Below are 25,999 nucleotides of genomic sequence, written 5' to 3'. Positions count from 1 at the left end.
CTATGGTCAGAAATGCTGTTTTAGTAATTCTAAGCAAACCAACTCAAAACAAGCCCAGATATGCTTTAAAACGTGTTTCTCAGTGAGAGAAAGCATTTTGAAGCAGTTTCAATGCAGAATAAAGATTTTCAGTGTGTTTCTACTATTAGACACAAAAAGTCATTTCAGGGCTCAAAAGCTCAATTTGCTTAGTTTTTGGCTTCTATGGTCAGAAATGCTGTTTTAGTAATTCTAAGCAAACCAACTCAAAACAAGCCCAGATATGCTTTAAAACGTGTTTCTCAGTGAGAGAAAGCATTTTGAAGCAGTTTCAATGCAGAATAAAGATTTTCAGTGTGTTTCTACTATTAGACACAAAAAGTCATTTCAGGGCTCAAAAGCTCAATTTGCTTAGTTTTTGCTTCTATGGTCAGAAATGCTGTTTTAGTAATTCTAAGCAAACCAACTCAAAACAAGCCCAGATATGCTTTAAAACGTGTTTCTCAGTGAGAGAAAGCATTTTGAAGCAGTTTCAATGCAGAATAAAGATTTTCAGTGTGTTTCTACTATTAGACACAAAAAGTCATTTCAGGGCTCAAAAGCTCAATTTGCTTAGTTTTTGGCTTCTATGGTCAGAAATGCTGTTTTAGTAATTCTAAGCAAACCAACTCAAAACAAGCCCAGATATGCTTTAAAACGTGTTTCTCAGTGAGAGAAAGCATTTTGAAGCAGTTTCAATGCAGAATAAAGATTTTCAGTGTGTTTCTACTATTAGACACAAAAAGTCATTTCAGGGCTCAAAAGCTCAATTTGCTTAGTTTTTGGCTTCTATGGTCAGAAATGCTGTTTTAGTAATTCTAAGCAAACCAACTCAAAAACAAGCCCAGATATGCTTTAAAACGTGTTTCTCAGTGAGAGAAAGCATTTTGAAGCAGTTTCAATGCAGAATAAAGATTTTCAGTGTGTTTCTACTATTAGACACAAAAAGTCATTTCAGGGCTCAAAAAGCTCAATTTGCTTAGTTTTGGCTTCTATGGTCAGAAATGCTGTTTTAGTAATTCTAAGCAAACCAACTCAAAACAAAGCCCAGATATGCTTTAAAACGTGTTTCTCAGTGAGAGAAAGCATTTTGAAGCAGTTTCAATGCAGAATAAAGATTTTCAGTGTGTTTCTACTATTAGACACAAAAAGTCATTTCAGGGCTCAAAAGCTCAATTTGCTTAGTTTTTGGCTTCTATGGTCAGAAATGCTGTTTTAGTAATTCTAAGCAAACCAACTCAAAACAAGCCCAGATATGCTTTAAAACGTGTTTCTCAGTGAGAGAAAGCATTTTGAAGCAGTTTCAATGCAGAATAAAGATTTTCAGTGTGTTTCTACTATTAGACACAAAAAGTCATTTCAGGGCTCAAAAGCTCAATTTGCTTAGTTTTTGGCTTCTATGGTCAGAAATGCTGTTTTAGTAATTCTAAGCAAACCAACTCAAAACAAGCCCAGATATGCTTTAAAACGTGTTTCTCAGTGAGAGAAAGCATTTTGAAGCAGTTTCAATGCAGAATAAAGATTTTCAGTGTGTTTCTACTATTAGACACAAAAAGTCATTTCAGGGCTCAAAAGCTCAATTTGCTTAGTTTTTGGCTTCTATGGTCAGAAATGCTGTTTTAGTAATTCTAAGCAAACCAACTCAAAACAAGCCCAGATATGCTTTAAAACGTGTTTCTCAGTGAGAGAAAGCATTTTGAAGCAGTTTCAATGCAGAATAAAGATTTTCAGTGTGTTTCTACTATTAGACACAAAAAGTCATTTCAGGGCTCAAAAGCTCAATTTGCTTAGTTTTTGGCTTCTATGGTCAGAAATGCTGTTTTAGTAATTCTAAGCAAACCAACTCAAAACAAGCCCAGATATGCTTTAAAACGTGTTTCTCAGTGAGAGAAAGCATTTTGAAGCAGTTTCAATGCAGAATAAAGATTTTCAGTGTGTTTCTACTATTAGACACAAAAAGTCATTTCAGGGCTCAAAAGCTCAATTTGCTTAGTTTTGGCTTCTATGGTCAGAAATGCTGTTTTAGTAATTCTAAGCAAACCAACTCAAAACAAGCCCAGATATGCTTTAAAACGTGTTTCTCAGTGAGAGAAAGCATTTTGAAGCAGTTTCAATGCAGAATAAAGATTTTCAGTGTGTTTCTACTATTAGACACAAAAAGTCATTTCAGGGCTCAAAAGCTCAATTTGCTTAGTTTTTGGCTTCTATGGTCAGAAATGCTGTTTTAGTAATTCTAAGCAAACCAACTCAAAACAAGCCCAGATATGCTTTAAAACGTGTTTCTCAGTGAGAGAAAGCATTTTGAAGCAGTTTCAATGCAGAATAAAGATTTTCAGTGTGTTTCTACTATTAGACACAAAAAGTCATTTCAGGGCTCAAAAGCTCAATTTGCTTAGTTTTTGGCTTCTATGGTCAGAAATGCTGTTTTAGTAATTCTAAGCAAACCAACTCAAAACAAGCCCAGATATGCTTTAAAACGTGTTTCTCAGTGAGAGAAAGCATTTTGAAGCAGTTTCAATGCAGAATAAAGATTTTCAGTGTGTTTCTACTATTAGACACAAAAAGTCATTTCAGGGCTCAAAAGCTCAATTTGCTTAGTTTTTGGCTTCTATGGTCAGAAATGCTGTTTTAGTAATTCTAAGCAAACCAACTCAAAACAAGCCCAGATATGCTTTAAAACGTGTTTCTCAGTGAGAGAAAGCATTTTGAAGCAGTTTCAATGCAGAATAAAGATTTTCAGTGTGTTTCTACTATTAGACACAAAAAGTCATTTCAGGGCTCAAAAGCTCAATTTGCTTAGTTTTTGGCTTCTATGGTCAGAAATGCTGTTTTAGTAATTCTAAGCAAACCAACTCAAAACAAGCCCAGATATGCTTTAAAACGTGTTTCTCAGTGAGAGAAAGCATTTTGAAGCAGTTTCAATGCAGAATAAAGATTTTCAGTGTGTTTCTACTATTAGACACAAAAAGTCATTTCAGGGCTCAAAAGCTCAATTTGCTTAGTTTTTGGCTTCTATGGTCAGAAATGCTGTTTTAGTAATTCTAAGCAAACCAACTCAAAACAAGCCCAGATATGCTTTAAAACGTGTTTCTCAGTGAGAGAAAGCATTTTGAAGCAGTTTCAATGCAGAAGAATAAAGATTTTCAGTGTGTTTCTACTATTAGACACAAAAAGTCATTTCAGGGCTCAAAAAGCTCAATTTGCTTAGTTTTTGGCTTCTATGGTCAGAAATGCTGTTTTAGTAATTCTAAGCAAACCAACTCAAAACAAAGCCCAGATATGCTTTAAAACGTGTTTCTCAGTGAGAGAAAGCATTTTGAAGCTGTTTCAATGCAGAATAAAGATTTTCAGTGTGTTTCTACTATTAGACACAAAAAGTCATTTCAGGGCTCAAAAGCTCAATTTGCTTAGTTTTGGCTTCTTCTATGGTCAGAAATGCTGTTTTAGTAATTCTAAGCAAACCAACTCAAAACAAGCCCAGATATGCTTTAAAACGTGTTTCTCAGTGAGAGAAAGCATTTTGAAGCAGTTTCAATGCAGAATAAAGATTTTCAGTGTGTTTCTACTATTAGACACAAAAAGTCATTTCAGGGCTCAAAAAGCTCAATTTGCTTAGTTTTTGGCTTCTATGGTCAGTCAGAAATGCTGTTTTAGTAATTCTAAGCAAACCAACTCAAAACAAGCCCAGATATGCTTTAAAACGTGTTTCTCAGTGAGAGAAAGCATTTTGAAGCAGTTTCAATGCAGAATAAAGATTTTCAGTGTGTTTCTACTATTAGACACAAAAAGTCATTTCAGGGCTCAAAAGCTCAATTTGCTTAGTTTTTGGCTTCTATGGTCAGAAATGCTGTTTTAGTAATTCTAAGCAAACCAACTCAAAACAAGCCCAGATATGCTTTAAAACGTGTTTCTCAGTGAGAGAAAGCATTTTGAAGCAGTTTCAATGCAGAATAAAGATTTTCAGTGTGTTTCTACTATTAGACACAAAAAGTCATTTCAGGGCTCAAAAGCTCAATTTGCTTAGTTTTTGGCTTCTATGGTCAGAAATGCTGTTTTAGTAATTCTAAGCAAACCAACTCAAAACAAGCCCAGATATGCTTTAAAACGTGTTTCTCAGTGATAAAGAAAGCATGTTTCGTGAGAAAAGCATTTTTGAAGCAGTTTCAATGCAGAATAAAGATTTTCAGTGTGTTTCTACTATTAGACACAAAAAGTCATTTCAGGGCTCAAAAAGCTCAATTTGCTTAGTTTTTGGCTCTATGGTCAGAAATGCTGTTTTAGTAATTCTAAGCAAACCAACTCAAAACAAAGCCAGATATGCTTTAAAAAACGTGTTTCTCAGTGAGAGAAAGCATTTTGAAGCAGTTTCAATGCAGAATAAAGATTTTCAGTGTGTTTCTACTATTAGACACAAAAAGTCATTTCAGGGCTCAAAAGCTCAATTTGCTTAGTTTTTGGCTTCTATGGTCAGAAATGCTGTTTTAGTAATTCTAAGCAAACCAACTCAAAACAAGCCCAGATATGCTTTAAAACGTGTTTCTCAGTGAGAGAAAGCATTTTGAAGCAGTTTCAATGCAGAATAAAGATTTTCAGTGTGTTTCTACTATTAGACAGAAGGGCTTATGGTCAAGTAATTCATTTTGAGAGTTTCAATGTGTTTTACTATTCTAAAAAGTCATTTCAGAAAAGCTCAATTTGTTAGTTTTTGGCTTCTATGGTCAGAAATGCTGTTTTAGTAATTCTAAGCAAACCAACTCAAAACAAGCCCAGATATGCTTTAAAACGTGTTTCTCAGTGAGAGAAAGCATTTTGAAGCAGTTTCAATGCAGAATAAAGATTTTCAGTGTGTTTCTACTATTAGACACAAAAAGTCATTTCAGGGCTCAAAAGCTCAATTTGCTTAGTTTTGGCTTCTATGGTCAGTTTCAATGCAGAATTCTATGCTGTTTTCAACTAAAAACAAGCAATACCAACTATTTCTCAGACCCAAAATATTTGTCATTTCAGGTTTCTCAGTGAGCTTCAAAGCATTTTTTCAGGGCTCAAAGCTCAGTTGCTTAATTTTTGAATAGAAATGCTGTTTAGTAATTCTAAGCAAACCAACTCAAAAAGCCCAGATATGCTTTAAAACGTGTTTCTCAGTGAGAGAAAGCATTTTGAAGAAATTTCAATGTTTTTTTTTTCTACTAAGACTCAAAATTTCAGGGCTCAAAGCTCAAAAGCTCAGAGAACTTTTGCTTAGTTTTTGGCTTCTATGGTCAGAAATGCTGTTTTAGTAATTCTAAGCAAACCAACTCAAAACAAGCCCAGATATGCTTTAAAACGTGTTTCTCAGTGAGAGAAAGCATTTTGAAGCAGTTTCAATGCAGAATAAAGATTTTCAGTGTGTTTCTACTATTAGACACAAAAAGTCATTTCAGGGGCTCAAAAGCTCAATTTGCTTAGTTTTTGGCTTCTATGGTCAGAAATGCTGTTTTAGTAATTCTAAGCAAACCAACTCAAAACAAGCCCAGATATGCTTTAAAACGTGTTTCTCAGTGAGAGAAAGCATTTTGAAGCAGTTTCAATGCAGAATAAAGATTTTCAGTGTGTTTCTACTATTAGACACAAAAAGTCATTTCAGGGCTCAAAAGCTCAATTTGCTTAGTTTTTGGCTTCTATGGTCAGAAATGCTGTTTTAGTAATTCTAAGCAAACCAACTCAAAACAAGCCCAGATATGCTTTAAAACGTGTTTCTCAGTGAGAGAAAGCATTTGAAGCAGTTTCAATGCAGAATAAAAGATTTTCAGTGTGTTTCTACTATTAGACACAAAAAGTCATTTCAGGGCTCAAAAAGCTCAATTGCTCAATTTGTAGTTTTTGGCTTCTATGGTCAGAAATGCTGTTTTAGTAATTCTAAGCAAACCAACTCAAAAAAAGCCCAGATATGCTTTAAAACGTGTTTCTCAGTGTGAGAAATGCATTTTGAAATTCTAAGCAAACCAACTCAGAATAAAGATTTTCATATGTTTCTAAAACGTTTTCTCAGTGAAGAGTCATTTTGAAAAAGCTCAATTTGCTAAAGATTTTCAGTGTTCTTTCTACTAGAAAGCTGTTTTAGTCATTTCAGGGCAACTCAAAAGCTCAATTTATTAGTTTTTGGCTTCTTTGGTCAGAAATGCTGTTTTAGTAATTTCAATGCAGAAAAACTCAAAACAAGTGTGTTTACTATTAGACACAAAAAGTGTTTCAGGAGAGAAAGCAAGCTCAATTTGCTTAGTTTTTGGCTTCTATAAAGAATTTTGTTTTAGTAATTCTACTATTAGACACAACTCAGTCATTTCAGGGCCCAGATATGCTTTAAAACGTGTTTCTCAGTGAGAGAAAGCATTTTGGCTTCTATGGTCAGAAATGCTGTTTTAGTAATTCTAAGCAAACCAACTCTCAAAATCAAGCAGATATGCTAGAAATGCTTTTTAGTGTGTGTTATGCTTTAAAAAAGTTCTCAGTGAGAGAAAGCATTTTGAAGCAGTTTCAATGCAGTTTCAATGCAGAATAAAGATTTTCAGTGTGTTGCTCTACTAATTCTAAGCAAACCAACTCAAAACAAGCCCATATCTTTAAAACGTGTTTCTCAGTGAGAGAAAGCATTTTGAAGCAGTTTCAATGCAGAATAAAGATTTTCAGTGTGTTTCTACTATTAGACACAAAAGTCATTTCAGGGCTCAAAAGCTCAATTTGCTTAGTTTTTGGCTTCTATGGTCAGAAATGCTGTTTTAGTAATTCTAAGCAAAACCAACTCAAAACAAGCCCAGATATGCTTTAAAACGTGTTTCAGTCAGTGAAAAAGCATTTTGAAAGCAGTTTCAATGCAGAATAAAGATTTTCAGTGTGTTTCTACTATTAGACACAAAAGTCATTTCAGGGCTCAAAAGCTCAATTTGCTTAGTTTTTGGCTTCTATGGTCAGAAATGCTGTTTTAGTAATTCTAAGCAAACCAACTCAAAACAAGCCCAGATATGCTTTAAAACGTGTTTCTCAGTGAGAGAAAGCATTTTGAAGCAGTTTCAATGCAGAATATAAACATTTCAGTGTGTTTCTACTATTAGACACAAAAAGTCATTTCAGGGGGCTCAAAAAGCTCAATTTGCTTAGTTTTTGCTTCTATGGTCAAAATGCTGTTTTAGTAATTCTAAGCAAACCTTTATTAACAAGCCCAGATATGCTTTAAAACGTGTTTCTCAGTGAGAGAAAGCATTTTGAAGCAGTTTCTGTTTGAATAAAGTTTTCAGTGTGTTTCTACTATTAGACAAAAAAGTCATTTCAGGGCTCAAAAGCTCAAAAACAAGCCCAGATATGCTTTTTAAATTCTAAGCAAACAACTGAGATATGCTTTATTTTTCAGTGAGAAAAGCATTTTGAAGTTTCAATGCAGAATAAAGATTTTCAGTGTGTTTCTACTATTAGACACAAAAAGTCATTTCAGGGCTCAAAAGCTCAATTTGCTTAGTTTTTGGCTTCTATGGTCAGAAATGCTGTTTTAGTAATTCTAAGCAAACCAACTCAAAACAAGCCCAGATATGCTTTAAAACGTGTTTCTCAGTGAGAGAAAGCATTTTGAAGCAGTTTCAATGCAGAATAAAGATTTTCAGTGTGTTTCTAATTAGACACAAAAAGTCATTTCAGGATTTTCAATTTGCTTTGTTTCTAAGAAATGCTGTTTTAGACAAACCAAAGTCATTTTTCTCAGGGCTCAAAAATAAAGCTTTCATTTGTTAGTTTTTAGACTTCTATCATTCAGAAATGCTCAATTTGCTTAGTAATTGGCTAAGAAATGCTGTTTTAGTAATTCTAAGCAAACCAACTCAAAACAAGCCCAGATATGCTTTAAAACGTGTTTCTCAGTGAGAGAAAGCATTTTGAAGCAGTTTCAATGCAGAATAAAGATTTTCAGTGTGTGTTTCTACTATTAGACACAAAAAAGTCATTTCAGGGCTCAAAAGCTCAATTTGCTTAGTTTTTGGCTTCTATGGTCAGAAATGCTGTTTTAGTAATTCTAAGCAAACCAACTCAAAACAAGCCCAGATATGCTTTAAAACGTGTTTCTCAGTGAGAGAAAGCATTTTGAAGCAGTTTCAATGCAGAATAAAGATTTTCAGTGTGTTTCTACTATTAGACACAAAAAGTCATTTCAGGGCTCAAAAGCTCAATTTGCTTAGTTTTTGGCTTCTATGGTCAGAAATGCTGTTTTAGTAATTCTAAGCAAACCAACTCAAAACAAGCCCAGATATGCTTTAAAACGTGTTTCTCAGTGAGAGAAAGCATTTTGAAGCAGTTTCAATGCAGAATAAAGATTTTCAGTGTGTTTCTACTATTAGACACAAAAAGTCATTTCAGGGCTCAAAAGCTCAATTTGCTTAGTTTTTGGCTTCTATGGTCAGAAATGCTGTTTTAGTAATTCTAAGCAAACCAACTCAAAACAAGCCCAGATATGCTTTAAAACGTGTTTCTCAGTGAGAGAAAGCATTTTGAAGCAGTTTCAATGCAGAATAAAGATTTTCAGTGTGTTTCTACTATTAGACACAAAAAGTCATTTCAGGGCTCAAAAGCTCAATTTGCTTAGTTTTTGGCTTCTATGGTCAGAAATGCTGTTTTAGTAATTCTAAGCAAACCAACTCAAAACAAGCCCAGATATGCTTTAAAACGTGTTTCTCAGTGAGAGAAAGCATTTTGAAGCAGTTTCAATGCAGAATAAAGATTTTCAGTGTGTTTCTACTATTAGACACAAAAAGTCATTTCAGGGCTCAAAAAGCTCAATTTGCTTAGTTTTTGGCTTCTATGGTCAGAAATGCTGTTTTAGTAATTCTAAGCAAACCAACTCAAAACAAGCCCAGATATGCTTTAAAACGTGTTTCTCAGTGAGAGAAAGCATTTTGAAGCAGTTTCAATGCAGAATAAAGATTTTCAGTGTGTTTCTACTATTAGACACAAAAAGTCATTTCAGGGCTCAAAAGCTCAATTTGCTTAGTTTTTGGCTTCTATGGTCAGAAATGCTGTTTTAGTAATTCTAAGCAAACCAACTCAAAACAAGCCCAGATATGCTTTAAAACGTGTTTCTCAGTGAGAGAAAGCATTTTGAAGCAGTTTCAATGCAGAATAAAGATTTTCAGTGTGTTTCTACTATTAGACACAAAAAGTCATTTCAGGGCTCAAAAAGCTCAATTTGCTTAGTTTTTGGCTTCTATGGTCAGAAATGCTGTTTTAGTAATTCTAAGCAAACCAACTCAAAACAAGCCCAGATATGCTTTAAAACGTGTTTCTCAGTGAGAGAAAGCATTTTGAAGCAGTTTCAATGCAGAATAAAGATTTTCAGTGTGTTTCTACTATTAGACACAAAAAGTCATTTCAGGGCTCAAAAGCTCAATTTGCTTAGTTTTTGGCTTCTATGGTCAGAAATGCTGTTTTAGTAATTCTAAGCAAACCAACTCAAAACAAGCCCAGATATGCTTTAAAAACGTGTTTCTCAGTGAGAGAAAGCATTTTGAAGCAGTTTCAATGCAGAATAAAGATTTTCAGTGTGTTTCTACTATTAGACACAAAAAGTCATTTCAGGGCTCAAAAGCTCAATTTGCTTAGTTTTTGGCTTCTATGGTCAGAAATGCTGTTTTAGTAATTCTAAGCAAACCAACTCAAAACAAGCCCAGATATGCTTTAAAACGTGTTTCTCAGTGAGAGAAAGCATTTTGAAGCAGTTTCAATGCAGAATAAAGATTTTCAGTGTGTTTCTACTATTAGACACAAAAAGTCATTTCAGGGCTCAAAAGCTCAATTTGCTTAGTTTTTGGCTTCTATGGTCAGAAATGCTGTTTTAGTAATTCTAAGCAAACCAACTCAAAACAAGCCCAGATATGCTTTAAAACGTGTTTCTCAGTGAGAGAAAGCATTTTGAAGCAGTTTCAATGCAGAATAAAGATTTTCAGTGTGTTTCTACTATTAGACACAAAAAGTCATTTCAGGGCTCAAAAGCTCAATTTGCTTAGTTTTTGGCTTCTATGGTCAGAAATGCTGTTTTAGTAATTCTAAGCAAACCAACTCAAAACAAGCCCAGATATGCTTTAAAACGTGTTTCTCAGTGAGAGAAAGCATTTTGAAGCAGTTTCAATGCAGAATAAAGATTTTCAGTGTGTTTCTACTATTAGACACAAAAAGTCATTTCAGGGGCTCAAAAGCTCAATTTGCTTAGTTTTTGGCTTCTATGGTCAGAAATGCTGTTTTAGTAATTCTAAGCAAACCAACTCAAAACAAGCCCAGATATGCTTTAAAACGTGTTTCTCAGTGAGAGAAAGCATTTTGAAGCAGTTTCAATGCAGAATAAAGATTTTCAGTGTGTTTCTACTATTAGACACAAAAAGTCATTTCAGGGCTCAAAAAGCTCAATTTGCTTAGTTTTTGGCTTCTATGGTCAGAAATGCTGTTTTAGTAATTCTAAGCAAACCAACTCAAAACAAGCCCAGATATGCTTTAAAACGTGTTTCTCAGTGAGAGAAAGCATTTTGAAGCAGTTTCAATGCAGAATAAAGATTTTCAGTGTGTTTCTACTATTAGACACAAAAAGTCATTTCAGGGCTCAAAAGCTCAATTTGCTTAGTTTTTGGCTTCTATGGTCAGAAATGCTGTTTTAGTAATTCTAAGCAAACCAACTCAAAACAAGCCCAGATATGCTTTAAAACGTGTTTCTCAGTGAGAGAAAGCATTTTGAAGCAGTTTCAATGCAGAATAAAGATTTTCAGTGTGTTTCTACTATTAGACACAAAAAGTCATTTCAGGGCTCAAAAAGCTCAATTTGCTTAGTTTTTGGCTTCTATGGTCAGAAATGCTGTTTTAGTAATTCTAAGCAAACCAACTCAAAACAAGCCCAGATATGCTTTAAAACGTGTTTCTCAGTGAGAGAAAGCATTTTGAAGCAGTTTCAATGCAGAATAAAGATTTTCAGTGTGTTTCTACTATTAGACACAAAAAGTCATTTCAGGGCTCAAAAGCTCAATTTGCTTAGTTTTTGGCTTCTATGGTCAGAAATGCTGTTTTAGTAATTCTAAGCAAACCAACTCAAAACAAGCCCAGATATGCTTTAAAACGTGTTTCTCAGTGAGAGAAAGCATTTTGAAGCAGTTTCAATGCAGAATAAAGATTTTCAGTGTGTTTCTACTATTAGACACAAAAGTCATTTCAGGGCTCAAAAGCTCAATTTGCTTAGTTTTTGGCTTCTATGGTCAGAAATGCTGTTTTAGTAATTCTAAGCAAACCAACTCAAAACAAGCCCAGATATGCTTTAAAACGTGTTTCTCAGTGAGAGAAAGCATTTTGAAGCAGTTTCAATGCAGAATAAAGATTTTCAGTGTGTTTCTACTATTAGACACAAAAAGTCATTTCAGGGCTCAAAAGCTCAATTTGCTTAGTTTTTGGCTTCTATGGTCAGAAATGCTGTTTTAGTAATTCTAAGCAAACCAACTCAAAACAAGCCCAGATATGCTTTAAAACGTGTTTCTCAGTGAGAGAAAGCATTTTGAAGCAGTTTCAATGCAGAATAAAGATTTTCAGTGTGTTTCTACTATTAGACACAAAAAGTCATTTCAGGGCTCAAAAAGCTCAATTTGCTTAGTTTTTGGCTTCTATGGTCAGAAATGCTGTTTTAGTAATTCTAAGCAAACCAACTCAAACAAGCCCAGATATGCTTTAAAACGTGTTTCTCAGTGAGAGAAAGCATTTTGAAGCAGTTTCAATGCAGAATAAAGATTTTCAGTGTGTTTCTACTATTAGACACAAAAAGTCATTTCAGGGCTCAAAAGCTCAATTTGCTTAGTTTTTGGCTTCTATGGTCAGAAATGCTGTTTTAGTAATTCTAAGCAAACCAACTCAAAACAAGCCCAGATATGCTTTAAAACGTGTTTCTCAGTGAGAGAAAGCATTTTGAAGCAGTTTCAATGCAGAATAAAGATTTTCAGTGTGTTTCTACTATTAGACACAAAAAGTCATTTCAGGGCTCAAAAGCTCAATTTGCTTAGTTTTTGGGCTTCTATGGTCAGAAATGCTGTTTTAGTAATTCTAAGCAAACCAACTCAAAACAAAGCCCAGATATGCTTTAAAACGTGTTTCTCAGTGAGAGAAAGCATTTTGAAGCAGTTTCAATGCAGAATAAAGATTTTCAGTGTGTTTCTACTATTAGACACAAAAAGTCATTTCAGGGCTCAAAAGCTCAATTTGCTTAGTTTTTGGCTTCTATGGTCAGAAATGCTGTTTTTAGTAATTCTAAGCAAACCAACTCAAAACAAGCCCAGATATGCTTTAAAACGTGTTTCTCAGTGAGAGAAAGCATTTTGAAGCAGTTTCAAATGCAGAATAAAGATTTTCAGTGTGTTTCTACTATTAGACACAAAAAGTCATTTCAGGGCTCAAAAGCTCAATTTGCTTAGTTTTTGGCTTCTATGGTCAGAAATGCTGTTTTAGTAATTCTAAGCAAACCAACTCAAAACAAGCCCAGATATGCTTTAAAACGTGTTTCTCAGTGAGAGAAAGCATTTTGAAGCAGTTTCAATGCAGAATAAAGATTTTCAGTGTGTTTCTACTATTAGACACAAAAAGTCATTTCAGGGCTCAAAAGCTCAATTTGCTTAGTTTTTGGCTTCTATGGTCAGAAATGCTGTTTTAGTAATTCTAAGCAAACCAACTCAAAACAAGCCCAGATATGCTTTAAAACGTGTTTCTCAGTGAGAGAAAGCATTTTGAAGCAGTTTCAATGCAGAATAAAGATTTTCAGTGTGTTTCTACTATTAGACACAAAAAGTCATTTCAGGGCTCAAAAGCTCAATTTGCTTAGTTTTTGGCTTCTATGGTCAGAAATGCTGTTTTAGTAATTCTAAGCAAACCAACTCAAAACAAGCCCAGATATGCTTTAAAACGTGTTTCTCAGTGAGAGAAAGCATTTTGAAGCAGTTTCAATGCAGAATAAAGATTTTCAGTGTGTTTCTACTATTAGACACAAAAAGTCATTTCAGGGCTCAAAAGCTCAATTTGCTTAGTTTTTGCTTCTATGGTCAGAAATGCTGTTTTAGTAATTCTAAGCAAACCAACTCAAAACAAGCCCAGATATGCTTTAAAACGTGTTTCTCAGTGAGAGAAAGCATTTTGAAGCAGTTTCAATGCAGAATAAAGATTTTCAGTGTGTTTCTACTATTAGACACAAAAAGTCATTTCAGGGCTCAAAAGCTCAATTTGCTTAGTTTTTGGCTTCTATGGTCAGAAATGCTGTTTAGTAATTCTAAGCAAACCAACTCAAAACAAGCCCAGATATGCTTTAAAACGTGTTTCTCAGTGAGAGAAAGCATTTTGAAGCAGTTTCAATGCAGAATAAAGATTTTCAGTGTGTTTCTACTATTAGACACAAAAAGTCATTTCAGGGCTCAAAAGCTCAATTTGCTTAGTTTTTGGCTTCTATGGTCAGAAATGCTGTTTTAGTAATTCTAAGCAAACCAACTCAAAACAAGCCCAGATATGCTTTAAAACGTGTTTCTCAGTGAGAGAAAGCATTTTGAAGCAGTTTCAATGCAGAATAAAGATTTTCAGTGTGTTTCTACTATTAGACACAAAAAGTCATTTCAGGGCTCAAAAGCTCAATTTGCTTAGTTTTTGGCTTCTATGGTCAGAAATGCTGTTTTAGTAATTCTAAGCAAACCAACTCAAAACAAGCCCAGATATGCTTTAAAACGTGTTTCTCAGTGAGAGAAAGCATTTTGAAGCAGTTTCAATGCAGAATAAAGATTTTCAGTGTGTTTCTACTATTAGACACAAAAAGTCATTTCAGGGCTCAAAAGCTCAATTTGCTTAGTTTTTGGCTTCTATGGTCAGAAATGCTGTTTTAGTAATTCTAAGCAAACCAACTCAAAACAAGCCCAGATATGCTTTAAAACGTGTTTCTCAGTGAGAGAAAGCATTTTGAAGCAGTTTCAATGCAGAATAAAGATTTTCAGTGTGTTTCTACTATTAGACACAAAAAGTCATTTCAGGGCTCAAAAGCTCAATTTGCTTAGTTTTTGGCTTCTATGGTCAGAAATGCTGTTTTAGTAATTCTAAGCAAACCAACTCAAAACAAGCCCAGATATGCTTTAAAACGTGTTTCTCAGTGAGAGAAAGCATTTTGAAGCAGTTTTCAATGCAGAATAAAGATTTTCAGTGTGTTTCTACTATTAGACACAAAAAGTCATTTCAGGGCTCAAAAAGCTCAATTTGCTTAGTTTTTGGCTTCTATGGTCAGAAATGCTGTTTTAGTAATTCTAAGCAAACCAACTCAAAACAAGCCCAGATATGCTTTAAAACGTGTTTCTCAGTGAGAGAAAGCATTTTGAAGCAGTTTCAATGCAGAATAAAGATTTTCAGTGTGTTTCTACTATTAGACACAAAAAGTCATTTCAGGGCTCAAAAGCTCAATTTGCTTAGTTTTTGGCTTCTATGGTCAGAAATGCTGCTGTTTTAGTAATTCTAAGCAAACCAACTCAAAACAAGCCCAGATATGCTTTAAAACGTGTTTCTCAGTGAGAGAAAGCATTTTGAAGCAGTTTCAATGCAGAATAAAGATTTTCAGTGTGTTTCTACTATTAGACACAAAAAGTCATTTCAGGGCTCAAAAAGCTCAATTTGCTTAGTTTTTGGCTTCTATGGTCAGAAATGCTGTTTTAGTAATTCTAAGCAAACCAACTCAAAACAAGCCCAGATATGCTTTAAAACGTGTTTCTCAGTGAGAGAAAGCATTTTGAAGCAGTTTCAATGCAGAATAAAGATTTTCAGTGTGTTTCTACTATTAGACACAAAAAGTCATTTCAGGGCTCAAAAGCTCAATTTGCTTAGTTTTTGGCTTCTATGGTCAGAAATGCTGTTTTAGTAATTCTAAGCAAACCAACTCAAAACAAGCCCAGATATGCTTTAAAACGTGTTTCTCAGTGAGAGAAAGCATTTTGAAGCAGTTTCAATGCAGAATAAAGATTTTCAGTGTGTTTCTACTATTAGACACAAAAAGTCATTTCAGGGCTCAAAAGCTCAATTTGCTTAGTTTTTGGCTTCTATGGTCAGAAATGCTGTTTTAGTAATTCTAAGCAAACCAACTCAAAACAAGCCCAGATATGCTTTAAAACGTGTTTCTCAGTGAGAGAAAGCATTTTGAAGCAGTTTCAATGCAGAATAAAGATTTTCAGTGTGTTTCTACTATTAGACACAAAAAGTCATTTCAGGGCTCAAAAGCTCAATTTGCTTAGTTTTTGGCTTCTATGGTCAGAAATGCTGTTTTAGTAATTCTAAGCAAACCAACTCAAAACAAGCCCAGATATGCTTTAAAACGTGTTTCTCAGTGAGAGAAAGCATTTTGAAGCAGTTTCAATGCAGAATAAAGATTTTCAGTGTGTTTCTACTATTAGACACAAAAAGTCATTTCAGGGCTCAAAAGCTCAATTTGCTTAGTTTTTGGCTTCTATGGTCAGAAATGCTGTTTTAGTAATTCTAAGCAAACCAACTCAAAACAAGCCCAGATATGCTTTAAAACGTGTTTCTCAGTGAGAGAAAGCATTTTGAAGCAGTTTCAATGCAGAATAAAGATTTTCAGTGTGTTTCTACTATTAGACACAAAAGTCATTTCAGGGCTCAAAAGCTCAATTTGCTTAGTTTTTGGCTTCTATGGTCAGAAATGCTGTTTTAGTAATTCTAAGCAAACCAACTCAAAACAAGCCCAGATATGCTTTAAAACGTGTTTCTCAGTGAGAGAAAGCATTTTGAAGCAGTTTCAATGCAGAATAAAGATTTTCAGTGTGTTTCTACTATTAGACACAAAAAGTCATTTCAGGGCTCAAAAGCTCAATTTGCTTAGTTTTTGGCTTCTATGGTCAGAAATGCTGTTTTAGTAATTCTAAGCAAACCAACTCAAAACAAGCCCAGATATGCTTTAAAAACGTGTTTCTCAGTGAGAGAAAGCATTTTGAAGCAGTTTCAATGCAGAATAAAGATTTTCAGTGTGTTTCTACTATTAGACACAAAAAGTCATTTCAGGGCTCAAAAGCTCAATTTGCTTAGTTTTTGGCTTCTATGGTCAGAAATGCTGTTTTAGTAATTCTAAGCAAACCAACTCAAAACAAGCCCAGATATGCTTTAAAACGTGTTTCTCAGTGAGAGAAAGCATTTTGAAGCAGTTTCAATGCAGAATAAAGATTTTCAGTGTGTTTCTACTATTAGACACAAAAAGTCATTTCAGGGCTCAAAAGCTCAATTTGCTTAGTTTTTGGCTTCTATGGTCAGAAATGCTGTTTTAGTAATTCTAAGCAAACCAACTCAAAACAAAGCCCAGATATGCTTTAAAACGTGTTTCTCAGTGAGAGAAAGCATTTTGAAGCAGTTTCAATGCAGAATAAAGATTTTCAGTGTGTTTCTACTATTAGACACAAAAAGTCATTTCAGGGCTCAAAAGCTCAATTTGCTTAGTTTTTGGCTTCTATGGTCAGAAATGCTGTTTTAGTAATTCTAAGCAAACCAACTCAAAACAAAGCCCAGATATGCTTTAAAACGTGTTTCTCAGTGAGAGAAAGCATTTTGAAGCAGTTTCAATGCAGAATAAAGATTTTCAGTGTGTTTCTACTATTAGACACAAAAAGTCATTTCAGGGCTCAAAAGCTCAATTTGCTTAGTTTTTGGCTTCTATGGTCAGAAATGCTGTTTTAGTAATTCTAAGCAAACCAACTCAAAACAAGCCCAGATATGCTTTAAAACGTGTTTCTCAGTGAGAGAAAGCATTTTGAAGCAGTTTCAATGCAGAATAAAGATTTTCAGTGTGTTTCTACTATTAGACACAAAAAGTCATTTCAGGGCTCAAAAGCTCAATTTGCTTAGTTTTTGGCTTCTATGGTCAGAAATGCTGTTTTAGTAATTCTAAGCAAACCAACTCAAAACAAGCCCAGATATGCTTTAAAACGTGTTTCTCAGTGAGAGAAAGCATTTTGAAGCAGTTTCAATGCAGAATAAAGATTTTCAGTGTGTTTCTACTATTAGACACAAAAAGTCATTTCAGGGCTCAAAAGCTCAATTTGCTTAGTTTTTGGCTTCTATGGTCAGAAATGCTGTTTTAGTAATTCTAAGCAAACCAACTCAAAACAAGCCCAGATATGTTTAAAACGTGTTTCTCAGTGAGAGAAAGCATTTTGAAGCAGTTTCAATGCAGAATAAAGATTTTCAGTGTGTTTCTACTATTAGACACAAAAAGTCATTTCAGGGCTCAAAAAGCTCAATTTGCTTAGTTTTTGGCTTCTATGGTCAGAAATGCTGTTTTAATAATTCTAAGCAAACCAACTCAAAACAAGCCCAGATATGCTTTAAAACGTGTTTCTCAGTGAGAGAAAGCATTTTGAAGCAGTTTCAATGCAGAATAAAGATTTTCAGTGTGTTTCTACTATTAGACACAAAAAGTCATTTCAGGGCTCAAAAGCTCAATTTGCTTAGTTTTTGGCTTCTATGGTCAGAAATGCTGTTTTAGTAATTCTAAGCAAACCAACTCAAAACAAGCCCAGATATGCTTTAAAACGTGTTTCTCAGTGAGAGAAGCATTTTGAAGCAGTTTCAATGCAGAATAAAGATTTTCAGTGTGTTTCTACTATTAGACACAAAAAGTCATTTCAGGGCTCAAAAGCTCAATTTGCTTAGTTTTTGGCTTCTATGGTCAGAAATGCTGTTTTAGTAATTCTAAGCAAACCAACTAAAACAAGCCCAGATATGCTTTAAAACGTGTTTCTCAGTGAGAGAAAGCATTTTGAAGCAGTTTCAATGCAGAATAAAGATTTTCAGTGTGTTTCTACTATTAGACACAAAAAGTCATTTCAGGGCTCAAAAGCTCAATTTGCTTAGTTTTTGGCTTCTATGGTCAGAAATGCTGTTTTAGTAATTCTAAGCAAACCAACTCAAAACAAGCCCAGATATGCTTTAAAACGTGTTTCTCAGTGAGAGAAAGCATTTTGAAGCAGTTTCAATGCAGAATAAAGATTTTCAGTGTGTTTCTACTATTAGACACAAAAAGTCATTTCAGGGCTCAAAAGCTCAATTTGCTTAGTTTTTGGCTTCTATGGTCAGAAATGCTGTTTTAGTAATTCTAAGCAAACCAACTCAAAACAAGCCCAGATATGCTTTAAAACGTGTTTCTCAGTGAGAGAAAGCATTTTGAAGCAGTTTCAATGCAGAATAAAGATTTTCAGTGTGTTTCTACTATTAGACACAAAAAGTCATTTCAGGGCTCAAAAGCTCAATTTGCTTAGTTTTTGGCTTCTATGGTCAGAAATGCTGTTTTAGTAATTCTAAGCAAACCAACTCAAAACAAGCCCAGATATGCTTTAAAACGTGTTTCTCAGTGAGAGAAAGCATTTTGAAGCAGTTTCAATGCAGAATAAAGATTTTCAGTGTGTTTCTACTATTAGACACAAAAAGTCATTTCAGGGCTCAAAAGCTCAATTTGCTTAGTTTTTGGCTTCTATGGTCAGAAATGCTGTTTTAGTAATTCTAAGCAAACCAACTCAAAACAAGCCCAGATATGCTTTAAAACGTGTTTCTCAGTGAGAAAAAGCATTTTGAAGCAGTTTCAATGCAGAATAAAGATTTTCAGTGTGTTTCTACTATTAGACACAAAAAGTCATTTCAGGGCTCAAAAGCTCAATTTGCTTAGTTTTTGGCTTCTATGGTCAGAAATGCTGTTTTAGTAATTCTAAGCAAAAACCAACTCAAAACAAAGCCCAGATATGCTTTAAAACGTGTTTCTCAGTGAGAGAAAGCATTTTGAAGCAGTTTCAATGCAGAATAAAGATTTTCAGTGTGTTTCTACTATTAGACACAAAAAGTCATTTCAGGGCTCAAAAGCTCAATTTGCTTAGTTTTTGGCTTCTATGGTCAGAAATGCTGTTTTAGTAATTCTAAGCAAACCAACTCAAAACAAGCCCAGATATGCTTTAAAACGTGTTTCTCAGTGAGAGAAAGCATTTTGAAGCAGTTTCAATGCAGAATAAAGATTTTCAGTGTGTTTCTACTATTAGACACAAAAAGTCATTTCAGGGCTCAAAAGCTCAATTTGCTTAGTTTTTGGCTTCTATGGTCAGAAATGCTGTTTAGTAGTATTCTAAAGCAAACCAACTCAAAACAAGCCCAGATATGCTTTAAAACGTGTTTCTCAGTGAGAGAAAGCATTTTGAAGCAGTTTCAATGCAGAATAAAGATTTTTAGTGTGTTTCTACTATTAGACACAAAAAGTCATTTCAGGGCTCAAAAGCTCAATTTGCTTAGTTTTTGGCTTCTATGGTCAGAAATGCTGTTTTAGTAATTCTAAGCAAACCAACTCAAAACAAGCCCAGATATGCTTTAAAACGTGTTTCTCAGTGAGAGAAAGCATTTTGAAGCAGTTTCAATGCAGAATAAAGATTTTCAGTGTGTTTCTACTATTAGACACAAAAAGTCATTTCAGGGCTCAAAAGCTCAATTTGCTTAGTTTTTGGCTTCTATGGTCAGAAATGCTGTTTTAGTAATTCTAAGCAAACCAACTCAAAACAAGCCCAGATATGCTTTAAAACGTGTTTCAGTGAGTGAGAGAAAGCATTTGAAGCAGTTTCAATGCAGAATAAAGATTTTCAGTGTGTTTCTACTATTAGACACAAAAAGTCATTTCAGGGCTCAAAAGCTCAATTTGCTTAGTTTTTGGCTTCTATGGTCAGAAATGCTGTTTTAGTAATTCTAAGCAAACCAACTCAAAACAAGCCCAGATATGCTTTAAAAACGTGTTTCTCAGTGAGAGAAAGCATTTTGAAGCAGTTTCAATGCAGAATAAAGATTTTCAGTGTGTTTCTACTATTAGACACAAAAGTCATTTCAGGCTCAAAAAAGCTCAATTTGCTTAGTTTTTGGCTTCTATGGTCAGAAATGCTGTTTTAGTAATTCTAAGCAAACCAACTCAAAACAAGCCCAGATATGCTTTAAAACGTGTTTCTCAGTGAGAGAAAGCATTTTGAAGCAGTTTCAATGCAGAATAAAGATTTTCAGTGTGTTTCTACTATTAGACACAAAAAGTCATTTCAGGGCTCAAAAGCTCAATTTGCTTAGTTTTTGGCTTCTATGGTCAGAAATGCTGTTTTAGTAATTCTAAGCAAACCAACTCAAAACAAGCCCAGATATGCTTTAAAACGTGTTTCTCAGAGAGAAAGCATTTTGAAGCAGTTTCAATGCAGAATAAAGATTTTCAGTGTGTTTCTACTATTAGACACAAAAAGTCATTTCAGGGCTCAAAAGCTCAATTTGCTTAGTTTTTGGCTTCTATGGTCAGAAATGCTGTTTTAGTAATTCTAAGCAAACCAACTCAAAACAAGCCCAGATATGCTTTAAAACGTGTTTCTCAGTGAGAGAAAGCATTTTGAAGCAGTTTCAATGCAGAATAAAGATTTTCAGTGTGTTTCTACTATTAGACACAAAAAGTCATTTCAGGGCTCAAAAGCTCAATTTGCTTAGTTTTTGGCTTCTATGGTCAGAAATGCTGTTTAGTAATTCTAAGCAAACCAACTCAAAACAAGCCCAGATATGCTTTAAAACGTGTTTCTCAGTGAGAGAAAGCATTTTGAAGCAGTTTCAATGCAGAATAAAGATTTTCAGTGTGTTTCTACTATTAGACACAAAAAGTCATTTCAGGGCTCAAAAGCTCAATTTGCTTAGTTTTTGGCTTCTATGGTCAGAAATGCTGTTTTAGTAATTCTAAGCAAACCAACTCAAAACAAGCCCAGATATGCTTTAAAACGTGTTTCTCAGTGAGAGAAAGCATTTTGAAGCAGTTTCAATGCAGAATAAAGATTTTCAGTGTGTTTCTACTATTAGACACAAAAAGTCATTTCAGGGCTCAAAAGCTCAATTTGCTTAGTTTTTGGCTTCTATGGTCAGAAATGCTGTTTTAGTAATTCTAAGCAAACCAACTAAAACAAGCCCAGATATGCTTTAAAACGTGTTTCTCAGTGAGAGAAAGCATTTTGAAGCAGTTTCAATGCAGAATAAAGATTTTCAGTGTGTTTCTATTAGAGAGAAAAAAAAGTCATTTCAGGGCTCAAAAGCTCAATTTGCTTAGTTTTTGGCTTCTATGGTCAGAAATGCTTTTTAGTAATTCTAAGCAAACCAACTCAAAACAAGCCCAGATATGCTTTAAAAACGTGTTTCTCAGTGAGAAAAGCATTTTGAAGCAATGCAGAATAAAGATTTTCAGTGTGTTTACTATTAGACACAAAAAGTCATTTCAGGGCTCAAAAGCTCAATTTGCTTAGTTTTTGGCTTCTATGGTCAGAAATGCTGTTTTAGTAATTCTAAGCAAACCAACTCAAAACAAGCCCAGATATGCTTTAAAACGTGTTTCTCAGTGAGAGAAAGCATTTTGAAGCAGTTTCAATGCAGAATAAAGATTTTCAGTGTGTTTCTACTATTAGACACAAAAAGTCATTTCAGGCTCAAAAGCTCAATTTGCTTAGTTTTTGGCTTCTATGGTCAGAAATGCTGTTTTAGTAATTCTAAGCAAACCAACTCAAAACAAGCCCAGATATGCTTTAAAACGTGTTTCTCAGTGAGAGAAAGCATTTTGAAGCAGTTTCAATGCAGAATAAAGATTTTCAGTGTGTTTCTACTATTAGACACAAAAAGTCATTTCAGGGCTCAAAAGCTCAATTTGCTTAGTTTTTGGCTTCTATGGTCAGAAATGCTGTTTTAGTAATTCTAAGCAAACCAACTCAAAACAAGCCCAGATATGCTTTAAAACGTGTTTCTCAGTGAGAGAAAGCATTTTGAAAGCAGTTTCAATTCAATGCAGAATAAAGATTTTCAGTGTGTTTCTACTATTAGACACAAAAAGTCATTTCAGGGCTCAAAAGCTCAATTTGCTTAGTTTTTGGCTTCTATGGTCAGAAATGCTGTTTTAGTAATTCTAAGCAAACCAACTCAAAACAAGCCCAGATATGCTTTAAAACGTGTTTCTCAGTGAGAGAAAGCATTTTGAAGCAGTTTCAATGCAGAATAAAGATTTTCAGTGTGTTTCTACTATTAGACACAAAAAGTCATTTCAGGGCTCAAAAGCTCAATTTGCTTAGTTTTTGGCTTCTATGGTCAGAAATGCTGTTTTAGTAATTCTAAGCAAACCAACTCAAAACAAAGCCCAGATATGCTTTAAAACGTGTTTCTCAGTGAGAGAAAGCATTTTGAAGCAGTTTTTCAATGCAGAATAAAGATTTTCAGTGTGTTTCTACTATTAGACACAAAAAAAGTCATTTCAGGGCTCAAAAAGCTCAATTTTGCTTAGTTTTTGGCTTCTATGGTCAGAAATGCTGTTTTAGTAATTCTAAGCAAACCAACTCAAAACAAGCCCAGATATGCTTTAAAACGTGTTTCTCAGTGAGAGAAAGCATTTTGAAGCAGTTTCAATGCAGAATAAAGATTTTCAGTGTGTTTCTACTATTAGACACAAAAAGTCATTTCAGGGCTCAAAAGCTCAATTTGCTTAGTTTTTGGCTTCTATGGTCAGAAATGCTGTTTTAGTAATTCTAAGCAAACCAACTCAAAACAAGCCCAGATATGCTTTAAAACGTGTTTCTCAGTGAGAGAAAGCATTTTGAAGCAGTTTCAATGCAGAATAAAGATTTTCAGTGTGTTTCTACTATTAGACACAAAAAGTCATTTCAGGGCTCAAAAGCTCAATTTGCTTAGTTTTTGGCTTCTATGGTCAGAAATGCTGTTTAGTAATTCTAAGCAAACCAACTCAAAACAAGCCCAGATATGCTTTAAAACGTGTTCTCAGTGAGAGAAAGCATTTTGAAGCAGTTTCAATGCAGAATAAAGATTTTCAGTGTGTTTCTACTATTAGACACAAAAAGTCATTTCAGGGCTCAAAAGCTCAATTTGCTTAGTTTTTGGCTTCTATGGTCAGAAATGCTGTTTTAGTAATTTAAGCAAACCAACTCAAAACAAAGCCCAGATATGCTTTAAAAACGTGTTTCTCAGTGAGAGAAAGCATTTTGAAGCAGTTTCAATGCAGAATAAAGATTTTCAGTGTGTTTCTAACACAAAAAAGTCATTTCAGGGCTCAAAAGCTCAATTTGCTTAGTTTTTGGCTTCTATGGTCAGAAATGCTGTTTTAGTAATTCTAAGCAAAACAACTCAAAACAAGCCCAGATATGCTTTAAAAACGTGTTTCTCAGTGAGAGAAAGCATTTTGAAGCAGTTTCAATGCAGAATAAAGATTTTCAGTGTGTTTCTACTATTAGACACAAAAAGTCATTTCAGGGCTCAAAAGCTCAATTTGCTTAGTTTTTGGCTTCTATGGTCAGAAATGCTGTTTTAGTAATTCTAAGCAAACCAACTCAAAAACAAGCCCAGATATGCTTTAAAAACGTGTTTCTCAGTGAGAGAAAGCATTTTGAAGCAGTTTCAATGCAGAATAAAGATTTTCAGTGTGTTTCTACTATTAGACACAAAAAGTCATTTCAGGGCTCAAAAGCTCAATTTGCTTAGTTTTTGGCTTCTATGGTCAGAAATGCTGTTTTAGTAATTCTAAGCAAACCAACTCAAAACAAGCCCAGATATGCTTTAAAACGTGTTTCAGTGAGAGAAAGCATTTTGAAGCAGTTTCAATGCAGAATAAAGATTTTCAGTGTGTTTCTACTATTAGACACAAAAAGTCATTTCAGGGCTCAAAAGCTCAATTTGCTTAGTTTTTGGCTTCTATGGTCAGAAATGCTGTTTAGTAATTCTAAGCAAACCAACTCAAAACAAGCCCAGATATGCTTTAAAACGTGTTTCAGTGAGAAAAAGCATTTTGAAGCAGTTTCAATGCAGAATAAAGATTTTCAGTGTTTCTACTATTAGACACAAAAGTCATTTCAGGGCTCAAAAGCTCAATTTGCTTAGTTTTTGGCTTCTATGGTCAGAAATGCTGTTTTAGTAATTCTAAGCAAACCAACTCAAAACAAGCCCAGATATGCTTTAAAACGTGTTTCTCAGTGAGAGAAAGCATTTTGAAGCAGTTTCAATGCAGAATAAAGATTTTCAGTGTGTTTCTACTATTAGACACAAAAAGTCATTTCAGGGCTCAAAAGCTCAATTTGCTTAGTTTTTGGCTTCTATGGTCAGAAATGCTGTTTTAGTAATTCTAAGCAAACCAACTCAAAACAAGCCCAGATATGCTTTAAAACGTGTTTCAGTGAGAGAAAGCATTTTGAAGCAGTTTCAATGCAGAATAAAGATTTTCAGTGTGTTTCTACTATTAGACACAAAAAGTCATTTCAGGGCTCAAAAGCTCAATTTGCTTAGTTTTTGGCTTCTATGGTCAGAAATGCTGTTTTAGTAATTCTAAGCAAACCAACTCAAAACAAGCCCAGATATGCTTTAAAACGTGTTTCTCAGTGAGAGAAAGCATTTTGAAGCAGTTTCAATGCAGAATAAAGATTTTCAGTGTGTTTCTATTAGACACAAAAAAGTCATTTCAGGGCTCAAAAGCTCAATTTGCTTAGTTTTTGGCTTCTATGGTCAGAAATGCTCAGTAATTCTAAGCAAACCAACTCAAAACAAGCCCAGATATGCTTTAAAAATTCTGTTTCTCAGTGAGAGAAAAGCATTTTGAAGCAGTTTCAATGCAGAATAAAGATTTTCAGTGTGTTTCTACTATTAGACACAAAAAGTCATTTCAGGGCTCAAAAAGCTCAATTTGCTTAGTTTTTGGCTTCTATGGTCAGAAATGCTGTTTTAGTAATTCTAAGCAAACCAACTCAAAACAAGCCCAGATATGCTTTAAAACGTGTTTCTCAGTGAGAGAAAGCATTTTGAAGCAGTTTCAATGCAGAATAAAGATTTTCAGTGTGTTTCTACTATTAGACACAAAAAGTCATTTCAGGGCTCAAAAAGCTCAATTTGCTTAGTTTTTGGCTTCTATGGTCAGAAATGCTGTTTTAGTAATTCTAAGCAAACCAACTCAAAACAAGCCCAGATATGCTTTAAAAACGTGTTTCTCAGTGAGAGAAAGCATTTTGAAGCAGTTTCAATGCAGAATAAAGATTTTCAGTGTGTTTCTCTACTATTAGACACAAAAAGTCATTTCAGGGCTCAAAAAGCTCAATTTGCTTAGTTTTTTGGCTTCTATGGTCAGAAATGCTGTTTTAGTAATTCTAAGCAAAACCCAACTCAAAACAAGCCCAGATATGCTTTAAAAACGTGTTTCTCAGTGAGAGAAAGCATTTTGAAGCAGTTTCAATGCAGAATAAAGATTTTCAGTGTGTTTCTACTATTAGACACAAAAAGTCATTTCAGGGCTCAAAAGCTCAATTTGCTTAGTTTTTGGCTTCTATGGTCAGAAATGCTGTTTAGTAATTCTAAGCAAACCAACTCAAAACAAGCCCAGATATGCTTTAAAACGTGTTTCAGTGAGTGAGAAAGCATTTTGAAGCAGTTTCAATGCAGAATAAAGATTTTCAGTGTGTTTTCTACTATTAGACACAAAAAGTCATTTCAGGGCTCAAAAAGCTCAATTTGCTTAGTTTTTGGCTTCTATGGTCAGAAATGCTGTTTTAGTAATTCTAAGCAAACCAACTCAAAACAAGCCCAGATATGCTTTAAAACGTGTTTCTCAGTGAGAGAAAGCATTTTGAAGCAGTTTCAATGCAGAATAAAGATTTTCAGTGTGTTTCTACTATTAGACACAAAAAGTCATTTCAGGGCTCAAAAGCTCAATTTGCTTAGTTTTTGGGCTTCTATGGTCAGAAATGCTGTTTTAGTAATTCTAAGCAAACCAACTCAAAACAAGCCCAGATATGCTTTAAAACGTGTTTCTCAGTGAGAGAAAGCATTTTGAAGCAGTTTCAATGCAGAATAAAGATTTTCAGTGTGTTTCTACTATTAGACACAAAAAGTCATTTCAGGGCTCAAAAGCTCAATT

Source organism: Puntigrus tetrazona, chromosome 14 (genome assembly GCF_018831695.1).
Source record: "Puntigrus tetrazona isolate hp1 chromosome 14, ASM1883169v1, whole genome shotgun sequence".
NCBI lineage: Eukaryota > Metazoa > Chordata > Actinopteri > Cypriniformes > Cyprinidae > Puntigrus > Puntigrus tetrazona.
Note: the sequence above shows the minus strand (reverse complement) of the source record.